The sequence below is a fragment of the Megascapheus bottae genome, chromosome 14, assembly GCF_031878675.1.
Source record: "Megascapheus bottae isolate mThoBot1 chromosome 14, mThoBot2.hap1, whole genome shotgun sequence".
NCBI lineage: Eukaryota > Metazoa > Chordata > Mammalia > Rodentia > Geomyidae > Megascapheus > Megascapheus bottae.
In genome coordinates, this window is record NC_143522.1 from 17,637,450 (window position 1) to 17,659,137 (window position 21,688).

A 21,688-nucleotide genomic window follows, 5' to 3' on the forward strand; every position below is an offset into this window, starting at 1 on the left:
CAGTATCTCACTTTGTTATCTGTTATATTGGACCTATTTGTATTTGATTATCTGAAATCGGGTAGGGAAGTAGGGGGAAACAAGATGAGGGGTGGGGGCCGGGGGGAGGGAAATGGTGATCAAGACATGAGAAAGGGTATGAATGTATGTGAAGTAATGCACCTTCTATCTGGCAAATATAATGTAACCTTTATATTAATTACAATACAATATATGAAAAAAGAATAATCATTTGAAATGGAAATATGTGAACCTGAGAGATTTTTTAGTATCTGAAACTATCTTCAAGGGTTTGCAAAGGATTGGCTTCCTGTGGCTTCCTAGTAGCTCTTTAATGAGAACTGTCACATGATAGTAGGTGAGGCAATTGCTGGGTTCTGAGACTAAGCTCTGCCTGGTAACATGCTGCTTGTGGAAAACCATTTAAATCCAGAAATCTAGGACACTCACATTAACATGTAGGGTCCAGTACAAAAGCTTTCCCCTGTGGAAGACAATTGTAGTTCCCGAAAGAGGTCCACATCTGAACTGTCGACATTTTAAGCAGCAAAGTTGCTGATTGGCTGATCTTAACATGAGGAAAATTTCCTGCATCATCAGATAGGTAAGCTCTAGTCACAACATGCTTTAAATGTGGAAGGTAATAGAAGAGAAGGGCCATGTGCTACGAGCAAACTCAACTTGCTATCGCCAGCGTTGAAGACAGACGACAAAGAATTTGGACAGTTCCTTCCAAGGCTCCAAATTGTTGTTAGCTTTCTAGAGTAATGGTGAAGAGATGAGGGTCAGATTCCTCTATAAAATATCTTGATTTTTCAGTACTCCCCACCCTATACATTTTTTCCGTATATTTTTTTTGGCAATTAATAGAAGGGTTACATTGTATTCACCAGAGAGAGGGTGAATTATTTCACATACAATGATACCCTGTCTCATGTCTTGGTCCCCATTTCCCTACTCCTGCCCTGCCCCTCATCTTGTTTTCACCCCTTCCCTATCCTATTTCAAATAACCAAATACGCATATATACAATGTATCAGATAACAAGGTGAACTACTGTAACAATATGAGATAACCAAGGGACAGCAAAAGAGATGAGAGATAACATAGTACATTAAGGACAACAATCACTCATTACATGGAGGTCCTTTCATTTAGCGTCATACCGTATGGCCTTATGTATCTAGGTTTTGCTCTATTGTAAATCTCTGCTAGGAGAGCCCAAGGTTTCTACTAATTATGACAAATGAGGAAAAACATTGTGCCTATGTTCCTTTGAGTCTGGCTTACTTCACTTAATATGATTTTTTTTAAGTCTTTCCAATTCCTAAAAAATGGGGTGATGTCATTCTTTCTGACAGCAGCATAGAATTCCATTCTGTATAAATACCACATCTTGCTGATCCACTCATCAACTGAGGGGCATCTGGGTTCCCTATCTTTGCTATGGTAAATAGTGCTGCAATGAACATCATTGTGCTAGTGGATTTAGTATGTCCTTGTTTCTGGACTATTGGGTAAATGCCAAGTACTGGAATTGGTGGGTCATAGGGGAGTTCTATGTTTACTAATCTTTTGAGGAGCAGCCATGCTGCTTTCCATAGTGGTTGAATGAGTTTACACTCCCACCAACAGTGTAGCAGTGATCCCTCCTGGTCACATCCCTTCCAGCATCTGTTGTTATTAGATTTCTAATAACATGGCCATTCTAACTGGAGTGAGGTGGAATCTTAGAGTTGTTTTGATTTGCATTTCTTTTATGGCCAGAGATGTTGAGCATCTCTTCATGTGTCTATAGGCCATTCTTAATTCTTTTTCATTGAAGACTTTCTTTAAGTCTTTGGCCCATCTTTTAATGGGATGGTTGTTTCTTTGGAGATTAGTTTGGGAGTGACTCAATTTTTTGAGCTGTTGATATATTTTAGATATGAGGCCTTTGTCCATTGTATGGTTAGTGAAGATCTTCTCCCACTCTAGGCTTTCTAGTTAATTTGCTAGCTATGTCCGTTACCATACAGAAGCTCTGCAGTTTTATGCAGTCCCACTTATCCAGCCTTTCTCTGATTTGTTGTGATTCTTGGTCCTTATTAAGAAAGTTTCAACTTGTGCCAAGGATGCCTAGGTATCTCCTAATCCTTATAAAGTTTTCAGTGTGTTGGCCTTTACCTCGAGGTCTTTGATCCATTTGGAGTTAATTCTAGGGCAGGGTGACAAAGAAGCATCCAACTTCAGTTTTCTGCAGGTGATTAACCAGTTCTGCTAGCACCACTTGTAGAGGCTGTCTTTCTTCCATTTTTGGCTCTCTTGTGAAAGATTAGGTGGCCATAGGTCTGTGGTTTAATATCTGGGTCCTCAGTTCTATTCCATTTGTCTTCAGGCCTGTTTTTGTGCCAGTACTAAGCTGTTTTGCTCAGTGTAGCTCTGTAATAGAGTCCAAAGTTTGGTATTGAAATTCCTCCTGCGCTGTTCTTTCTGCTAAGAAGGGTTTTCGCTATATGGGGCCTTTTATTATTCCATATGAAATTTTGGATTGCCTCTTCCATTTTTTTTAAAGGATGACATTGGGTATTGATGGGTATTGCATTGAATTTGTAGATAGCCCTTGGCAAGATTGTCATTTTCACTATGTTGATTCTTCCAATCCAGGAGCATGGGAGGTTTTTCCATTTCCTCAGTTCTGCTTTAATTTCCTTTTTCAGGGTTTTAAAGTTTTCATCAAAAATTTCCTGTACACTGTTAGTTAAGCTAATTCCTAGGTACTTTATTTTCTTTGAGGCTTTTGCAGAAGTGGTTGCTTTCCTCATTGCTGCCTCGTTCCTATCATTATTGGTATATAGAAAGGCAGTTGATTTTTGAGGGTTAATTTTATACCCTGCTACCTTTCCAAAGTTTGAATCAGCTCCAGGAGCTTTGCAGTGGAGTATATAGGGTTCTTTAAATACAGAATCATGTCATCTGCAAAGAGAGAATGTTTTACTTTCTCTTTCCCTATTTGGATCTCCTTTATGCTTGCTTCTTGCCTTATCGCTCTGGCTAAGAATTCTAATACTATGTTAAAGAAGAGTGGAGAGAGAGGCATCCAGTCTCTTTCCTGATTTTAGAGGGAATATCTTTAGCTTTTTGCCATTAAGTATAATGCTAGCTGTGGTTTTGTCATACATAGCTTTTATTAGACTGAGGAATGTTCCATTGATTCCTACTTTCCCCAGAGCTTTTAGCATAAAGAGGTGTTGGATGTTGTCAAATGCCTTTTCTGCATCCATTGACACAATCATTGATTCTTGTCCTTGCTCCTGTTGATGTGTTGAATTAGATTAATTGACTTTGCGTATGTTGAACCAGCTTTGGCGCCCTGTGACGAATCCTGTTTGATCATAGTGTATAATTTTTTTGATGAGTTGTTGTAGACGGTTGGCCGGTATTTTGTTGAGAAGTTTTGCATCGATGTTCATCAAAGAATTGGGTCTATAGTTCTTTTTCTTTGATGAATCTCTGTCTGGTTTTGGGATGAGGGTTCTACTGGCTTTGTAGAATGCGTTTGGCATAGAACCTTCATTTTCAATTTCATTGAAGAGCTTGAGGAGTATTGGTGTGAGCTCTGCTTTGAAGACCTTATAGAATTCAGCTGTGAATCCATCTGGCCCTGGGCTTTTCTTGGATGGAGGGTCTCTTACTGCCATTTGTATTTCAGTGCTTGAAATAGGTCTGTTCATTTGGATTAGGTCTTCTATTTTCAGTGTCAATTTGTTAATATTGGGTAGAAATTCATCTATTTCTTCTAGATTCTCAAATTTGTTGGCATAAAGGTTTGAAAAGTATTCCCTTATGATACTCTGGATCTTGGTAATTTCTGTCATGATATTACCATTCTTATCTGTGATTTTGTTTATTTGTCCACCCCTATACTTTAAGTTCCTTCAAAGAAACTATGTCTTCTTCAAGAACCTTAGCTTAGTATTCAACAAATGATCATTGAACAAACATGAAGAAATGTAGAAATGAATGAATATTTTCATTTCCTTTCGTTTTGACAATTAGGTATGATATGCCAGTGTTTGTTTACTAACTGTGTGTGTTAGGGGATCACAAGTTAAGCTTGAATTTATGCAAGTCACTTTACAAGGCCTAGTTTGACAGATCCGTTTGTCATGTGAGGTCATATTGTTGTAATTATTGTCCCTTAGCATACACATGGGCCAGAAACCCAGCATTAAAATGCAGTAAGTCCTTGGCATCTCATCTCTTCCTTCATTGCTTGACCTGATCTCTGGCAGTCAAAAGAATCAGCTTGAAAAGTCATCTGCAGTCCCTCTAGACTGCTTGCTGGAAGAATGACAGCTTCTTCCTACAACTGAGAGCAGGAAAATGGAACACAGTTGGCTTCGAGGACAGATTCTAAGAGCAAGGAGGGCAGAGTGAGAGAACATTACAAATATAGTGCAAAGGCTAAGGCTGTTTCAGGTTAAATGTATTCACTCACTGGATGCATTACGCATAATACCATGCAAAATACGCTTTGGTGGTTCATCCAAGCTCATATCTACTTCTTGTTTATTATGTTTCTGAAACTGCAGAACACTTTAACAGGAACATCTCATTTAATTTTTAACACAGTTTTACAGAGCAATTATTATACCCACTAAACTGATGAAGAATGTTAAGCTTAGTAACAGTAACTTGCCCAAGGGTATACTGTAAATGGCAGAATTGGAAACTCAAACTGAGGTCTGATTCGAAAACCAGGTCTCTTAACCAGTGGACATTTTCGTCTGGTCTTTAATCATTGAAATTAATAATCTAATTGCTTTACTTTTATTCCAGTAGAGGAAACAAAATACATGAATACAGAAGTTATGAGTCATAATGGGATAAATGCTGTACAAAAGGAGTAGGCTTCACATCCTGGGTCACAGAATTTCTGGAATGGAAGCCAAATGGGATTTAAGCAGCAGTAGTTGTCACGTCACCTAGTACCCACTGAGAGTTTACTATAAATCATGCACTATGGTTGCATTTATACATTCATCCAAAAACTATCCACTAATTACCAACCATTTGTCAGGGTTCCTTCTAAGTAGTTTGAGTCTATTAAAAGATGAAATAGATAAGGATACCTACTACCAAATCTTACATTCCTGTAAAGGGAGAAAAGAGGAAAGAGTAAACTATGCCTAGATAATTTATACATACTAACACATATATGTCATATATATTCATACACATTTAAAAATGTTAGAGGACATTAGATGCAGTAAAAAATAAACATATCAGGTATCATGAATTATGCCTGTAATTTTAGCTACTTAATAGTCTGAGATCTGAGTATGGCAGTTTAAAGCCAGCCTAGGCAGAAAAGTCCCTGTGAGGCTCTTCCCCAATTAACAACTGAAAAATTGGAAGTGCTGTGGCTCAAATGGTTAAATGCTAGCCTTGTGCACAAAGAGCTTCCAAGATAGTGCCGAGGCCCTAAGTTCAAAACCCCACAACTGACAGAAAAAAAATAGAAGGATAAAAGGCAAATAGGATTAACCATACAGTGAAATATCTCCTTGAATTCTCACAACAAGCCTCAAACTCTTACAAGTTACATGCTAATTTTGAGTTGAGGTTTAGTATTCTTAGAGTAGTGAATGTGCAGTGAGTACATTTTAACAAACATGCATAAATGCTATTAGAAGTAGTGGGCAATGTTTATATCTCCTTTGTAATTTTGGCCTGGGATGGGGAATAGGCAGGTTGAGAATTATTGTGAGTTGTTAGAGGAAAACCATTGGAAAATAGAAATAACATGAACCACATTCATTCCAGTAGGATGAGTAATGGCAATTTGTAAGAAAATCAGAGTGAGTGAGGCTTGAGTCTAAGGACAGCACTGGGAGATAGAAGCTTCTGGAGCATATTGCTCCAGGTGTACCGCATTGAGCCAGAGTTTTAGTTTGATGGGGGTAATATATTAGTGAAGAGATGATTGTGGAACATTCTAGATCAGGGGGCTTAGAATGAGTAGACCTGGGACGAATGCACTTCTTAAATTACTGTGAGAGTAATACAGAGTTAGTTGGGTTCACTAAGAACCCATGCCTAGCCAATGTAGGATGCTGCTCAGAAAATAATTAATATCTTTCCTCTGGTCTTGTTTTCTTTTTGGAAGTTAGAAACTTTGTTCTGTAATATAAGTACTACTAGAGAGGTTAAGGATAGGATCAAAGGCAATTTGACTTTTGTGGATTCTGGTATGGAGAAGGACTAATGGGACTTTGCTCTATGGTGGAAGTAGTCTCTATCTGCAGTTTTCAACATGGTAGATAAGTAACATGGGGATTGGTGGCTTAAAAATATGCAAGCATGACTGAAAATGTCAATTCCAAAATTTGCTTTGAAGAAATTTAAATAGTCTCATGTGTCCAGTGATTACTACCTTGGACAGAAATATGTATTTGATGCAAAAGTCTATGCTACAAGTTGGTATGTATTCATCTTGGTTATATATTAACTGTAGCAGCAAATTCTTTTTCCTTATCACAGAATTTAATTGTTAATTAGGTTCATTAAGCAAGCAAGAGAAACAGGGTTATGGTTAATAGGGAGAAAATGAAGATGCCTAAATAGGAGGCAAAGACTGAAGGGAGACAGTAATTTAGGGACCAGCTGTTTATCCTACACAAATAAGAAGCTGGAGTGCATCAGCAAGTGTGTATCTATCAGAATAACACTGTCTAGATTTGCAAAGAAGTTCAGACTCATTCCAGCCTCATTGCAGGTAACAAATCGAAGAGAATGAGTGTTATTTATATTCACTTGGCCTAATTTGTTATTTTCCTCTTTCTGGTGGCTGTAATGGAAGTGGAGCAGTTAAACCATGTTCTCCAGGGTACTCGTACTACTGCCAAGAGCAGAAAACTTTCATCTTCCAAAGCCTCAGCCACTTTCTCATCTGCATCCCATAAATCATCAAGAAGAAACAAGCTCATTATCTCAGCACCAGGGACAAAAGTCTTTTACATGACACTGAACTTCTCTGACTATTGCAGACACGGCAGCTTGCCATTCTATCTTTCACAGGTGTGTTTGTCCCTTGAACAGACTGGGTCAGAAGTTTGAGGCAAGGGCCGGAAATTTCAATCTTGATGTGTGTTGTGACTTGCAGTGGGCCCGTGTCCAAAGGTAATTGGACCCAGCAGTCTATGGAGTTACTTGAATGTCTTGTAGTTTTAATAGGTTTTGGGGAAGAGAACTGGGAATTTCAATCTCTGAGGACACTATTCTTTCTTCAAGGAATTAGGCAACCTCTTTATTATACTTTGTTAAAAGTGCTACCCCAAGCCTTTGGGGGAAGCTCTCAGATCCAGGCAATTAAAATGTCCTATTTTAACAAAAATTTTGTTAGTAAGCAAGTAAGTGTATACTTTTGTAGACTTCAGTGGTATTTCAATACATGAAGGCAAAGTGAAATGGTCAGGTCAGAGAAACTGGACAATTTACTGCCTTACATTTTGTTTTTGTCATCACATTATAATGGGAACGTTTAGAAGTTTCTCTATTGGCTATTTTGAACCACACATAATTGTTGCTTATCATTGTAATGTTGCCATTTCCAAGGATGTTAAAATAATACCTCTAATTCAATTGCACCATTCTACCTATTAATTATTCTCAGTACTTCTTGAACTTTCCAAGCCTCTGGTAACCATCATTCTAAACCAACCAGCCAGCCACCTAAGCAACCAAACTAATGCTATATCATAAACAAAAACAGCATAGTAGGCAAGCATTCTCTTAACTATGTGTCTTCTCCACTGCTATGTTTAAACTCATGCTAACCATTATGAACAAGATCTTTGAATCAAATGATAGTGCACTATGAAAGTACGTCAGTACAATAAAATTACTTGTGACATGGAATAAAATTCCTATTCAGCTGTCCTATTTCCACGTAAGATTGATTAGATTCTAAAACCATCCACATTACCCACTATCTGATATCTTATGTGTGATAGGTCTTCATATTATTCTTAGTAAAAGAATCATATTCCAGGAAAAAAGCCTTTCAACCTTTACCTCCCTTTTTAAAAATAGAACAAGTGTTACATGGAGGGTTCTCTACACATTGACATACATCTACCTGTCTCTTCATCAAGAAAAGGCCTTTAAACTGAGTGCTGGTGGCTGACACCTATAATCCTAGCTACTCAGGAGCCTTTGATCTGAGGATCATGGTTCAAAGTCAGCCAAGCTAGGAAAGTCTGTGAGACTTTTATCCCTACTTAACCACCAAAAATTAGAAATGGAGCTATGGCTTAAGTAATAGCTCAGAGACAGTGCTCAGACCCTGAATTCAAGCCTCAAGACTGACATACGAGAAAGAAAGAAAGAAAAAAAGAAAGAAAGAAAGAAAGAAAGAAAGAAAGAAAGCAAGCAAGCAAGCAAGCAAGCCGGGGGTTTGGCCTAGTGGTAGAGTGCTTGCCTAGCATGCACTAAGACCCGGGTTCGATTCCTCGGTACCACATACATAGAAAAAAGGTGGAAGTGGTGCTGAGGCTCAAGTGGTAGAGCTCTAGCCTTGAGAAAGTCCAAGGACAGTGCTCAGGCCCTGAGCCCAAGCCCAGGACTGGCAAAAGAAAGAAAGAAAGAAAGAAAGAAAGAAAGAAAGAAAGAAAGAAAGAAAGAAAGAAAGAAAAAGAAAAAGGTCCGAGTGTTGGCTGTACAGCTGCCGGGGCCGGGCGAGGCGGGACTGGAATACTTTCCTGCTGCGGTTTAATGATTTGGACTTGTGCTTATCAGAAAACCAGACCCTGAAGCATCTGTGGAATGACACCACAACTCCAGAGAGCATGGTGACTAGGGGGCAGGCCCAAGTGTCCACCCAGGCCCCACAGGCCCTGGAGGACTCAGGCCCAGTCAACATCTCCGTGGCCATCACCTTGACCCTGGATCCACTTTGGTCCTTTGGAGGGTACTCACGAAATGTCACCCATCTGTATTCCACCATCCTGGGCCATCAGATTGGACTTTCAGGCAGGGAAGCCCACGAGGAGATAAATATCACCTTCACCCTGCCTGCAGCCTGGAGCTCCGACGACTGTGCCCTCCACAGCCACTGCGAGCAGGTGGTGTTCACAGCCTGCATGACGCTCATGGCCTCCGCTGGCGTCTTCCTGGTCACTGTCCAGCCCCCTCACTGTGTTCCTGACACGTATAGCAATGCTACCCTCTGGTATAAAATCTTCACCACTGCCAGAGACGCCAGCCCAAAGTATGTTCAAGACTACAACCCTTTCTGGTGTTACAAGGGAGCCATTGGGAAAGTCTACCATGCTTTAAACCCCAAGCTCACACTGATCATCCCAGATGACGACCATTTGTTAATAAATTTACATCTCATGCACACCAGCTACTTTCTCTTTGTGATGGTGATCACAATGTTCTGCTACACTGTTATCAAAGGTAGACCCAGCAAATTGCGCCAGAGCAATCCTGAGTTCTGTCCTGAGAAGGTGAACAGGGGTGGGAGTGTGGCCCAGCATTTTGCTCCAAAACCCCCAGTTAATGCTCACCCAGCTCATGTCGCTTTGGCTGAAGCCTAATCCCACAGCCTTGTTTTCTGAGAGAACCATAATCATTGCCTGCTGAGTACAGCCGGGCCTGGCCACTCTGAAAACATGACCTTGCAGTGTTGGTTATTCCAGCCAAAGACATTCAAGTGCCTATAACTGACTTGTACATATTTATAAAATCTATTTGGAAATTGGTCCAGTGATGCACGTGCTTTGCACTGGGGAGCTGGAGCCTTTGGCTTCACCCAGGCCTGTGCACGTGTTCCCATGTTGTGTGGAGAGGGTTTGCTGGTTGCCGTGTACGTACTTGCTCCCATGTCATGTGGAGAGGGGTGGTGGGTCGTGCATATGGACATCTCCATCTAGCACAGATGGAAGTCCAAGTTCTGGACTGTGTGGGCAATCTGCACCTTGGGTCTCACTCAGCATCTTAGAGCCCCACTCTGTTCTGTGGATGTTACCTGAAAAGCTAAATAATTGGAGAAACAATAACACTTTATTTTACTTGCAAGGAAACATTCCTACCTTCAGTTTTTTTTTAATGGTCAGTTTGAATACTTCTTTAGTTAGTGCTTTTATCTGCAGTTAAGTGTCACCTAGCTGGTGATGGTCTTAGGTTTATTTTTTTGGCCAGTCCTGGGGCTTAAACTCGGGGCCTGAGCACTGTCCTTGGACTTTCTCAAGGCTAGAGCTCTACTATTTGAGCCACAGCACCACTTGTGGCTTTTTTGTTTACGTGGTACCAAGGCACTGAACCCAGCCAGGGCCTTGTGTACGCTAGGGAGGCACTGCCCCACTTGGCCATGATCCTGGCCCGAGGAGGTTCCACTTTCCACATGAACTGTGCAGCTTGGTCCTGGCTGAGTCAGCAGGAATCGCCGAGACCCGCCCGCTGTGACACCATCCCTTCAGAGGACAGCTAGGGTGAGCGGCTGTCATCCTTATGGAGGCAGATGGTTTAAAAAGGGTGGAAGAGAGAATGACAGGCTTGGCAGAGTCATCATGAAAGGGTTCTTTGCATCTTTCACACAGCCAGCATGGTACCTGGCAGACGGTGTCTGTTATGACAGGGGTGCTTGTGGCATGAGTAGGAGGGCAGTTCTGCCAAGGGAGGCATTTCTTTTGCAGGCTTGCCCTTGCGGCCTACTCATTCCTTCATTGTCGGAAGTCATGCACTGTCTTTTTCAGTCCTAAGGACTTTTGTATTTTGTATTCTTATTTTCCTCAACAACTCTTTGCCTTCATAACTCATTTCATAGTCCTCCACAGGACAGGGCAAGACTGCCAACCCTTTTCCACTCCATTCCCTGTCTGGGGATTCCTACATGTGAAATGGATTGGATCAGAACATTCTTGAAACAATTGTGTCCTTTTGTTTTAACTATGGTTGCTTTGTATGTTAGTTTCCTTTTTTGTTCCTGCTAGTCTTGGGGCTTGAACTTGGGGCAGAATGCTACTCCCAGCCTTTTCTGTTTCTGTAATACCAAGCAATGGAAACCAGGGCTTCATGTAAGCTAGCTAGGCAGGCAGTCAAACACTAGGTCACATTCCCAGCCCCTGCGGTGTTTCTTTTCCCCTTCTGTTTGATATGAGTTTGATACACTGATACCCACTTGCATGGTTAACTTGTTTTCTCTTTAGAGATCTTCATAAGACAAAATTGTGGAAGAGCTGTTTGTCTTGGTCTTTGGAAATGTCATTATCAACACCATCATATTTCAGAGTTGTTACTGAATTAGGTTGGGCATTATGGCTCACGTCTGTAGTTCCAGCCACTCGAGGTAGAGCTTTGGGTGATTGTGGTTTGAGATTGATCTGAGCAGAAAGTTGGTGAAACACACTTTGTGCACATGTGATTCCAGCTGCATTAAAGGCATGGGCAGGATCACAGCCCAGGGATGGCCTAAGCCAGACACAAGGCCCCATCTGAGACAGTAGCCAAAGCCAGAAAGGGCTGGGAGCTGGCTCAAGTGGTTCATCACATGCCACCAGGAAAAGAAGTGTCCCTGTAAAGTGTTGTAGCAATAGAATGCAGAAGGTAAGAGACAAATGACCAAGTCCCGCTTTATTGGCTGGCCCCTGTGGCCCCCTGCTGTTCCTTAGTCCTCAAGAATGGCTGGTCTAAGTAGGGAGCTGTGGGTGGGATTCTGTCCAGTTGAAGATGGGCTAAAACAATGGTTTCAAATCATATTGATCTTTTTCCTTTCTCCTCCCTCCTGTGACTTGAGTCAGTGTTGATTCTAGGTTTCATGGTCTGGTGTCTGGTTCCCCACTCCTGCAGGCACTGTGGGTCTGAGAGCACTGGTGTACCTGCTTACCTCACTTGCTGCATGATCTGCCATGGTGGTCACCTCCTGGTCCACTTTCTGTGTTTGAACTATGTGAGTATGTGCTTTACAGAATAAAATACTTGAATTTGCAAAAAAAAAAAAAGAAAGAAAAGAAAAGAAAGAAAGAAAGAAAGGGAAGAAAGAAAGGAAAGAAAAAAGAAAAGTATACAGTGTCCAGCATTTGTGGCAAAGCTTTGTTGTGGCTTTTGGCCTATATGATTTCTGTTTTGCCTAATCAAACTAGTAGCAAAGGTAAAAGCATTATAGAGATAAATGAGCATGGCTGGGCCCAATAAACTTTACAGAGCACACTGAAATTTGCATTTCATGGAATCAAATAATTCTTTAAAAAATCACAATAGAAAGATCATTGCACAAGGGTTAACTTTTATACCCTACCTTTCCAAAGTTTTGAATCAGCTCAAGGAGCTTGGGAGTGTAGTCTGTAGGATTCTTTAAATACAGAATCATGTCACCTGCAAAGAGGGAAAGTTTTACTTCTTCTTTCCCTATTTGGATCCCCTTTATGCTTGCTTCTTGCCTTATTGCTCTGGCTAGCAATTCTAATACTATGTTAAAGAGGAGTGGAGAGAGTGAGCATCCTTGTCTCATTCCTAATTTTAGAGGGAATGGTTTTAGCTTTTCGCCATTAAGTATAATATAGCTGTGGGTTTGTGATACACAGCCTTTATTATACTAAGGAATGTTCCATGGATTCCTAGTTTCTCTAGAGCTTTTAAGATAAATGGGTGTTGGATCTTGTCAAATGCCTTTTCTGCATCTATTGAGACAATCATGTGATTTTTGTCCTTGCTCCTGTTGATGTGTTGAATTATATTAAATGATTTGCGTATGTTGAACCAGCTTTGCCTCCATGTGATGAATAGTATTTGATCATAGTGTATAATTTTTTTGATGAATTGTTGTAGATAATTGGCCAGTATTTTGTTGAGAAGTTTTGCATCGATGTTCATCAAAGAAATGGGTCTATAGTTCTCTTTCTTTGATGAATCTCTGTCTGGTTTGGGGATGAGGGATATACTGGCTTCATAAAATGAGTTTGGTAAGGCGCCTTCATTTCCAATTTCGTTGAAGAGCTTGAGGAGTATTGGTGTGAGCTCTGGTTTGAAGACCTTATAGAATTCAGCTGTAAATCCATCTGGCTCTGGGCTCGTTCAACCACTATGGAAAGCAGTATGTCAGATCCTCAAAAGACTAAACATAGAGCTCCCCTATGACCCAGCAATTCCACTACTAGACATTTACCCAGTTGTCCAGAAACAAGGACATACTAAATCCACTAGCACAACGATGTTCATTGCAGCACTATTTACCATAGCAAAGATATGGAACCAACCCAGATGACCCTCAGTTGATGAATGGATCAACAAAATGTGGTATTTATACACAATGGAATTCTATGCTGCTGTCAGAAAGAATGACATCGCCCCATTTGTTAGGAAATAGAAAGACTTAGAAAAAAATCATATTAAGTGAAGTAAGCCAGACTCAAAGGAACATAGGCACAATGTTTTTCCTCATTTGTCATAATCAGTAGAAACCTTGGGATCTCATAGCAGAGATTTGCAATAGAGCAAAACCTAGATACATAAGGCCATATGATGCTAAATGAAAGGACCTCTAGGATATAGAAACAAAAGCCATATAATGAGTGATTGTTGTCCTTAATGTACTATGTTATCTCTCATCTCTTTTGCTGTTCCTTGGTTATCTCATATTGTTACAGTATCTCATTTTGTAATCTGGTATATTGGATATATTTGTATTTGGCTATTTGCAATTGGATAGAGAAGGGGGAAAAAAGGTGAAGGGTGGGGTGGGGGGGAGGGAAATGGAGACCAAGACATGAGAAAGGTTATCAATGTATGTGAAGTAATGCACCTTCTATCTGGCAAATATAATGTAATCCTTCTATTAATTACAATAAAAATGTATGGAAAAAAAGAAAGATCATTGCACAAGGTTTCAGAGAACTCTTGATTTCAGCTGATTTCTGACACAAAGTCAAGGCTTGTAACCTTAATTTTTATGATCTCTTAAAGGGGGACTAATGCTAACTCTTTACTCTCTCACAGTTTTGAGAAAATCCAAATGAGATTGTGCTTTTTAAAATGCTAGAAAAATCAAGTGCTACCGATGTGATTTTTTTTTCAGGAATACCCTTCACCCTTCCACTAAAAATGCTGAAGAAGATAGGTTGTTTAATTGTGTGGGCAACAAACTTCATAAATGGATAAATATAGACAAATATTTTTATATTTGTGTGGTAATGATATGATAGGAAAAATATCTTCCTTGAATGTTTTATCTTTTAGTAAATGTAACTTTTGTGTCACATGAGAATTGTCTAAAACTATGCTTTCTTTGTTTATTATTCTATCTTTTCTGACTTCCAACAAACATGAGTTTGGTCAAATGGGTGAAACCACTTTGCATGCAACTTCAGGTGTAGGAAAATATAAAACAATGAATTGAGGACTGGATTAGAGAAAGAAGAACCCAGCTGTTTTTTAGGTGGTTTCCACTAAATATTGAAAGGCTAACAGTTAACATTGTAGAAAAGAGAAGAAATATCACAAATGAGTAGTGTGTTGTAATCGTACATAAGCATGTGCATGTATGTTATGTGTGCGTATGTGTGTGTAAATAAAATGAATGGGTATATACAATATGCTAGAATGGGGAATAATTTCAAGGGTGAAAAATGTTCATCTTAAAATTATTCAGTTTGTTTCATTTAGTTTAATCAGTTTTGTAAAAACATATTTCTAGAACTGTATGAAATGATTCAATTTAGACCAGCAAACATTTTCGAAAGGGAAAAATTTTGTTTATGTTTCTTAGGATATAAAATCACTTGTCTTCTAAATGGAGAGTTTTAATTAAAATAGATGAGAGACCAGGGAAGTGGAAGAGAAAGACATTGTGAAACATTTTTCTTGTGAGAGTTTTTTTTTTCATGTTTTCTTCATAAACACTGAATTTCCCTTCTGGGCTTTACAATATAGTTTATGTAATCATTTTGGAGAAATGAGAAATGTGAGAAGGTAAATGAGATATTTTAGAACTAACCTCAAATAGATGCTACATCTGGCTGATTTCAGCTAACTTCCAAGCAGTACTATAACAGTATAGATGTCAGAAATTATAATGTTTTATATTTTCCACTTCTGGCACTAATTTTCACAGTGCTGGCATCTCTGGTCACTTGTTTTTATTCTTCCTGCTGATAGATGTACATGCAATGACCTAGTTCTTTTCTTTTGGCCATTTTTTTCTATTTTGAATATTATTATACCCCATAATAACGGTAATATAAAATAGAACACATGTAACATACACGAGATGCAGTAATTTACTACCTGTAGATGTTTTTGATTTATATGCTTCTACACTATTGGCAGCCATCCTCAAGAAATTTGACTTTGGGTGAGACAAACTTACCGCCTATCTACAATCTACCTTCTAATGAAAGAGCGTTTAGTGACGGGTCAATGCTAATCATCATTTATCTCATTAGATAAATGCTGCAGAGTTCTGGCACTGTTATTGCTCCCTTCAGCTTTAATGAGAAGAGACCATAACACACACTAATTCTAGATTCAAAATTTCATAGTATAGAACTTGTAGAGCCTATAAAACCTAATGATGCCAAGTACGAGTTCAGAAGCCTTCAACTACTGTATGATTTTGTTGTATTAAAACTCCCTGGAAGAACAGAGAAATAAAAGGTGTACAATATGCTAAATACCAAATTTTAGAGTTTGAAATTGGAACCAAATGTAAACTCCAAAATTTTTAGGCACCATGTCAGAATTGTAAGTGGACCCCAAGTTCATAGTCTTTAAACATCCATGTAAAACACCTGTCCCATGAAGGGACAATGCTGTCTTCTAGATGGGCAATCAGTTTAGAGTCAGGTTTTAATCCCAGCTGTATTGCTCAATAGCTGAGCAATGTTGGACAAGGTGCTTATTGTCTGTGACTTTATCTTTTCCCCCTTTAAAATGGGTACTAGAAAGCATACCTTTTGATGGATAGTCAGTGAAGTAAAGCATAGCTCATATATAGCACATTTATAAAGGGTCAATACTACTAAGAATCTAGAGAATGTTTTCTAGGACAGTGTAAAAATACAGCAAGATATAGCCTACTTGGAAGGTGTTGATGGTCTTTCTGGAGTCTAACTCAAGCATTAATTAATTTTGGAAATGGGGTCAAAAGTATATCTATAAATACTTCAAGAATCGACGTGGTCAGCTTGAAATATACTAGGGATTTAGAGAGGATGGCATCCATCTAGAAAATTTCTTGAGGCCAGAAGCAGAAACAGAAACTGGAGTCTCACAGACGTAGAGAGAGAGAGAGAGAGAGGACACCAAGGTTAAAAAACTAGAAACTAGGTTCTACTGATATTGACCTAATGCAGATTTGCACTGCTTTTAGACCATATTCCAAAGGCAATCATGAACAAGAGGTGTGAATTTATTATCTGAGGTGCAATAACAAGATATTACAGACATGGTAGCTTAAATAACAGAAATGAAGTAGGGGTCTGCACCTTGGAATCCAAGATCAAAGTGCTGGCAGGCTTGCTTTCACCTGAAGTCTGTCTTCTTGGCTTGTAGAAGTTGCTCTTTATCTTGTATCTATATATGGTCTTTTTCACTGTGTGTTCTGGGTGTCTTTTATAATGGCACCAGTTCTACTGGATCTCATTAACTTCATTTACTATCACTTCAGTATAAGTATTGTGTGAATCATTGTAGAAAGCAACAGAATCGTTAACAATGGTGAACAGATGGGTAGAAAAACAGGTCTTTTTGAAGCTTCTAACCTCTAGGTTCAGACTGAAGTTTGGTTGTGGATTGAGGACACTGAGAATACTTCAAGTTACTTATCTGTAAACTGAGAGCAAGCATACTTCATTTGGGAAGAGTTGGTGTTGTTTTTTAAGTGCTTTTTGATGTTGTAAATGGAGATGCCTATTATGTCATAATAATAATTAGAAACATGTCTCATCATGATCCTATTCCTTCAAAACTTCACTTCCCTACTCTCCTTTCCCTCATATCTTTCTTATATATTGATTACTCAAAGAAATATATTTGGAGATTTGATATTGACTTCATTATTCTTCAAAGACAAAAGGCTGCATGCTTTTGAACTTTCTGTATCCAGAACACCCATCAACACCCTGTTTAACTTGATCCCTCTAACATTGCCATGTCAATGAGGCCACAGGGTTGTCATTTGTCAGCCTGGGGAGGTGTGTCTAGCAGCCTTCCTTTCTACACTGGGAATGCTCGGTGCACTGTGTATCACTCAAGCGTCACGGTGACAGTGTTTTTAGCGTTCATCTGTGGGGAGTTCCAAAGATTGGACACAAAGGATGATTTTCTTGGCAGGTATTTTCCTCCACAAACAAGCCTGTTTGAAATTCAAGGACTATATGAAGCTTTACTTGGATGACTTTGGAAAAACATTGGAAAATACCACCTGGGAACGAGAGTAAGCAGTCATTCTCCAAATCTATAACTAGGTGCATCTTTCTACTTTATTGGAAAAGAGGATGATGGAGAATAAAGGAGAAGGATAGAATCTGTACAGGAGTGGGAGTTTTTACTGGTGTGAAGAGCAGGAGGTAATTTGACATATCCAAGACAGCAGCGTATGTAAGTCAGAATGTGATTTCAGTCCCGCTAATGTCCTTGGAGATTTCTTGTGTCCCCAAGCTATTCAGTTCATCTTCCTTCCAGGGCGGGACTTGACAGGTCATTTGTTCATAGAAGATACCTCTAGACTTAACCTTCAGCATTTACAATGGAAATCCATTCTCTGTAGAAGACATAAGCAAAATAGACTACTGCTATACTTACTTAAAAAAAAACCAAACAGATATGTTCCCAGATAACCTTTTCCTTTCTGCATACAAATTTGGGGTACCCCCACCATTCCTATACTTCTAGGAGGAAGTGCAGAGTTATTTTACTTTATTACATTATTTATGCTTTCAGAGTATTACTGGGATTAATTGCTATTGCAGCCCAGATTTAATTAGTGTAAGCTTCAGTAACAGCTTAATATAAATTAAATTACAAGCCATTTCTCTTTGAGAAATATTAGGATTTATTAGCATCCCCCCAGAGTAGTTATTTGAATGGATACATTTCCCTGTTAAGCCATGGAGGAAGCTTTGTTTGCTGTTGTTTGTAATTATATCCAGCATATTCTCTCCCTTCTCCCCTTTTTGTGTCAACTTGGGTGATTAGCCCGTGTAAGAGATGCATTGTCTCCTCGCCTAAGGCCTTAGGAAAACCATAATGGTCACTGAAAGAAAAATTGGCTCCTCAAAGAGAAAATGAAGAAGAGAAGGAGGGACAGCTTGAGAATAAGGAAATGGTCATAGTTTAAATTAAGAATAAATAATAAAGATGTGGAGGTGAGAGTGTGGGTGAACCGAGCATTTTAAGTGCAAGAACTAGGAAACAACTCTCTCATAACTCTCTAAATGAATAAAAGAAACTGTAGTTAGGCATTCCTGCTTGTGCTGTAGGCCAGGAAGAAGACAGTGCATGTTCTGTGTGCTGCCAAATTAATCTTCTGAAAAAAATTATGTGGTCATGTAATTGTCCTGTTCAAGAGTAAACAGTGAAGAGAATGTGCTTTGGAATCCAGCAAATTTGTTTCTGTCTTGACTTCACCATTTTTCTATTTGACCTTGGGCAGCCCAGTGACTTCTTAGGTCTTTCTGTTCATGTGTAAAATAGAGGTAATGATAGGGTTATTATCAGGATTATATGAAATGATACAGGCAAGACTCTCAGCCCATTGGTACGCAGTAAGATCAATATTTGCTCTTTTGAAGAGATGATGTCCAGTTTCCTTGGTGAGTCAGAGGTCTTGCTGTGACAAAATACCTCACATAGACAACTCAGAGGAGAAAGCTTTATTTGGGATCAGAGTTTCAGAAGGTTTGCTCCATAGTTAATGGTGCTGTTAATTTGGGACAGAGTATCTCGGAAAAACAAGCATGTGGCAGAGGCTATCACTACCCAAAGGCAGACAAGAAACACAGAGAGAATGGAATCAGTGACCTAGTTCCACTTCTAAAGTTTCCATTGCCTTATACATGTGCCCCTCCAGCTAGGGTCCCAAGCATTTAACTCATTAGCTCCAGGTAGACATTTTCTATTTAAACTGTAACACCCGGTATAGTCTTAGAAGTCTTGTGCTATCTGACTTCCACTGCCATTCCATTTTAGGATGTACACACTCCTGCTATACAACCAGTTTATTGTATACTTATTTTGAGTGGCACTGGAGTTTGAATTTAGGATTCATAGTTGCTATTCTACCATTTGAACCAAGTTTCCAGAACAGCTATTGTTCTGCTTATTATTGAGATTAAGGTCTTACTGTGTGTGGATTGTGGTCCTTCTCTTTATACAGGCTTACACCACTATTTCCAGTTGCTGGTTGAGAAATAGTCATAAAATTTCCTTCCCAGGCTAGATTTTCACTGTGATTCTTATATATATTTCTTGGAGAGTTACAGTTATAGATGTGGGTTGTATGTTATAATTTAATATATAGTTTTCCTCTATCTTATGGTAAGTGTTGTATAAGACATTTGTTATTTAAAAGGAAGAGAAAGAGAGAGAGAAGGGGAGGGGGTGAGGGAAAGAAAAAAAATTGATTTCACTTAACCTGAAACTCTTATTGGTCAGGAGCATTCCTAAAAAAAGACACAAACACGTCATTAACTAAAGAGATGAATTCTGCAACAAACTGTAAACATCTAACTTGTTTATAAATCCACAATGTTTTAAGAAGGATATGTTAGTCTGTTTATCACTTTGATAGAACATCTGAGATAAACAACTTAGGGGAGTATTTTTTACCTCATATTTTTTGAGAGGTTATTCATGGTTCCTTGGCTCTATTGTTGGGGACCTGAGAATATCACTGTGGAGAAAGTTTGGTAGAGTGAGATGTTTAGGTCCTGATGCCCTGGAAATAGAGAGAAAGAGTGGGGCCGGGGTTCCATGAATATGATAGGCCTTTCAAAGGCAGACCACCCCTCTGTGCATGATCTGTTTTCTCCAGCTAGAAACTCAGCTCATTCAGCTATGAACTCATCGATGGATTTTTCTATTGATGAAGCTAATGTCCCCATGATCCAATCACCTTTCCATAGTGCTACAAGTGGGAAATCAAATCTTAGATTCATGGTCCTTCTAGAGAATACTTAATAACTAAACATGACAAGGGGCTTAAATGTACCAGCAGGATGTAACTTGGCCTTGAGTTTCCTGTAAAGCTTAATGAAAAAAATTAAATGAGATAATTATATGAGATAATGACTTAAAATGTCTTCATTTTATTTAATCTGATTAAACTTCAATGATATTTTCATGATGTCAAATATCACTAATATAATTTTAAAAGAAGTGATATGCTTAGAGACCTAAATGTTTTGTATCATATGGAAAATTTACTGTTTTCTTCCCTCCCTCCCTTCCTCCCTCCCTCCCTCCCTCCCTCTCTTCCTTCCTTCCTTCCTTCCTTCCTTCCTTCCTTCCTTCCTTCCTTTCCTCCTTCCATCTTCTTCTTTTTTCTTCCATTCTTTCTTTGCTAGTATTTTGTTCTTGCTTGGCTTGCTTGCTCATGGCTGGCACTCTACCATTTGAACAATGCTCCAGTCCATTATTTTTCTGGAATTTACAGTTTACTTCTCTCTTTCTTTCTTTCCTTCTTTCTTTCTTTCTTTCTTTCTTTCTTTCTTTCTTTCTTCTTTCTTTCTTTCTTTCTTTCTTGCCATGGTTGGCTTTGAACTGTGATCGTCTTATCCCAGGCTCATGACTAGCTAGAATTATAGGCATAATTCACCAGTGTTCAGGTTGTTTTTGAATTGTAATGGTTTTAATGAAATAATTCATTTTAGTAGACTTACATATTTCATAAGGAAAAGATAAGCAAAGCAGATGGTTGGAGGAATTAAAGGATATAGATTTCAGGTCACACATATTATATACTTTACCTATATATAATATGCTTTTCATACATCCACACCTGTACATATAATATATAATAGGTACATTATATCATATAATAGGTATATTATTTCATATAATAGGTATATTATATCATATAATATATAATAGGTATATTATATATTATATCACTTACTTTTGCATGTATTCTTGAACATTTCTTAGGAGAAATACCAAGATTTCCAGTGCTATCAGTTGTTATAGATAAAAATAATAATAAGAGAGATAATGTTTGTCTGTGGAGAGACCTCATATAGTGAGTATAAATGCCTTACCAGTGCCCTCTGTCAATTAAGAGGTAACTGGGTCACCAGTCATAAGGTGGTTCACACAGTTGTAGAAGGAATGTTTCCACATCTGTGACTGATCTGCTCCTCAGAGATGTGTTGAGAAATTAGATGATGCCAGTGTTCTCAGGAGCTAGATGGCATAGCTAATAGTAAATTAACTAAGTTACTAAATGGAATACTGGCTTACTTGAAGAATTAAATTTACCTCATGTGAATGAGCGTACAATTTTCTTTCAATACATAATTCACTCAATCGTGAGCTTAGCTGGTATATGGTAATGCAGGTCAAATTCTCCTGATGAAAAAGAATTTGCATTTTAAACCTCTTTCCAATTTCTCAGCCAGACATATGCTTATTTTCACACAAATCCAAAACCATATACACAGTGCTGTGGTCAGCCACAGTGTATGTAAATGAGCTCCCACACGATTGTATT

General features: G+C 38.9%; 1 long non-coding RNA gene and 1 pseudogene across 1 annotated transcript in view; both read left to right on the forward strand.

Moving 5' to 3' along the window:
• Positions 1 to 9,584, forward strand: part of LOC150054773 (transmembrane protein 248 pseudogene) — a 44,357-nt pseudogene extending 34,773 nt beyond the window's left edge.
• Positions 1 to 21,688, forward strand: part of LOC150054772 (uncharacterized) — a 214,952-nt gene that overhangs the window by 83,262 nt on the left and 110,002 nt on the right. The gene's annotated exons all lie outside the window — the stretch shown is intronic.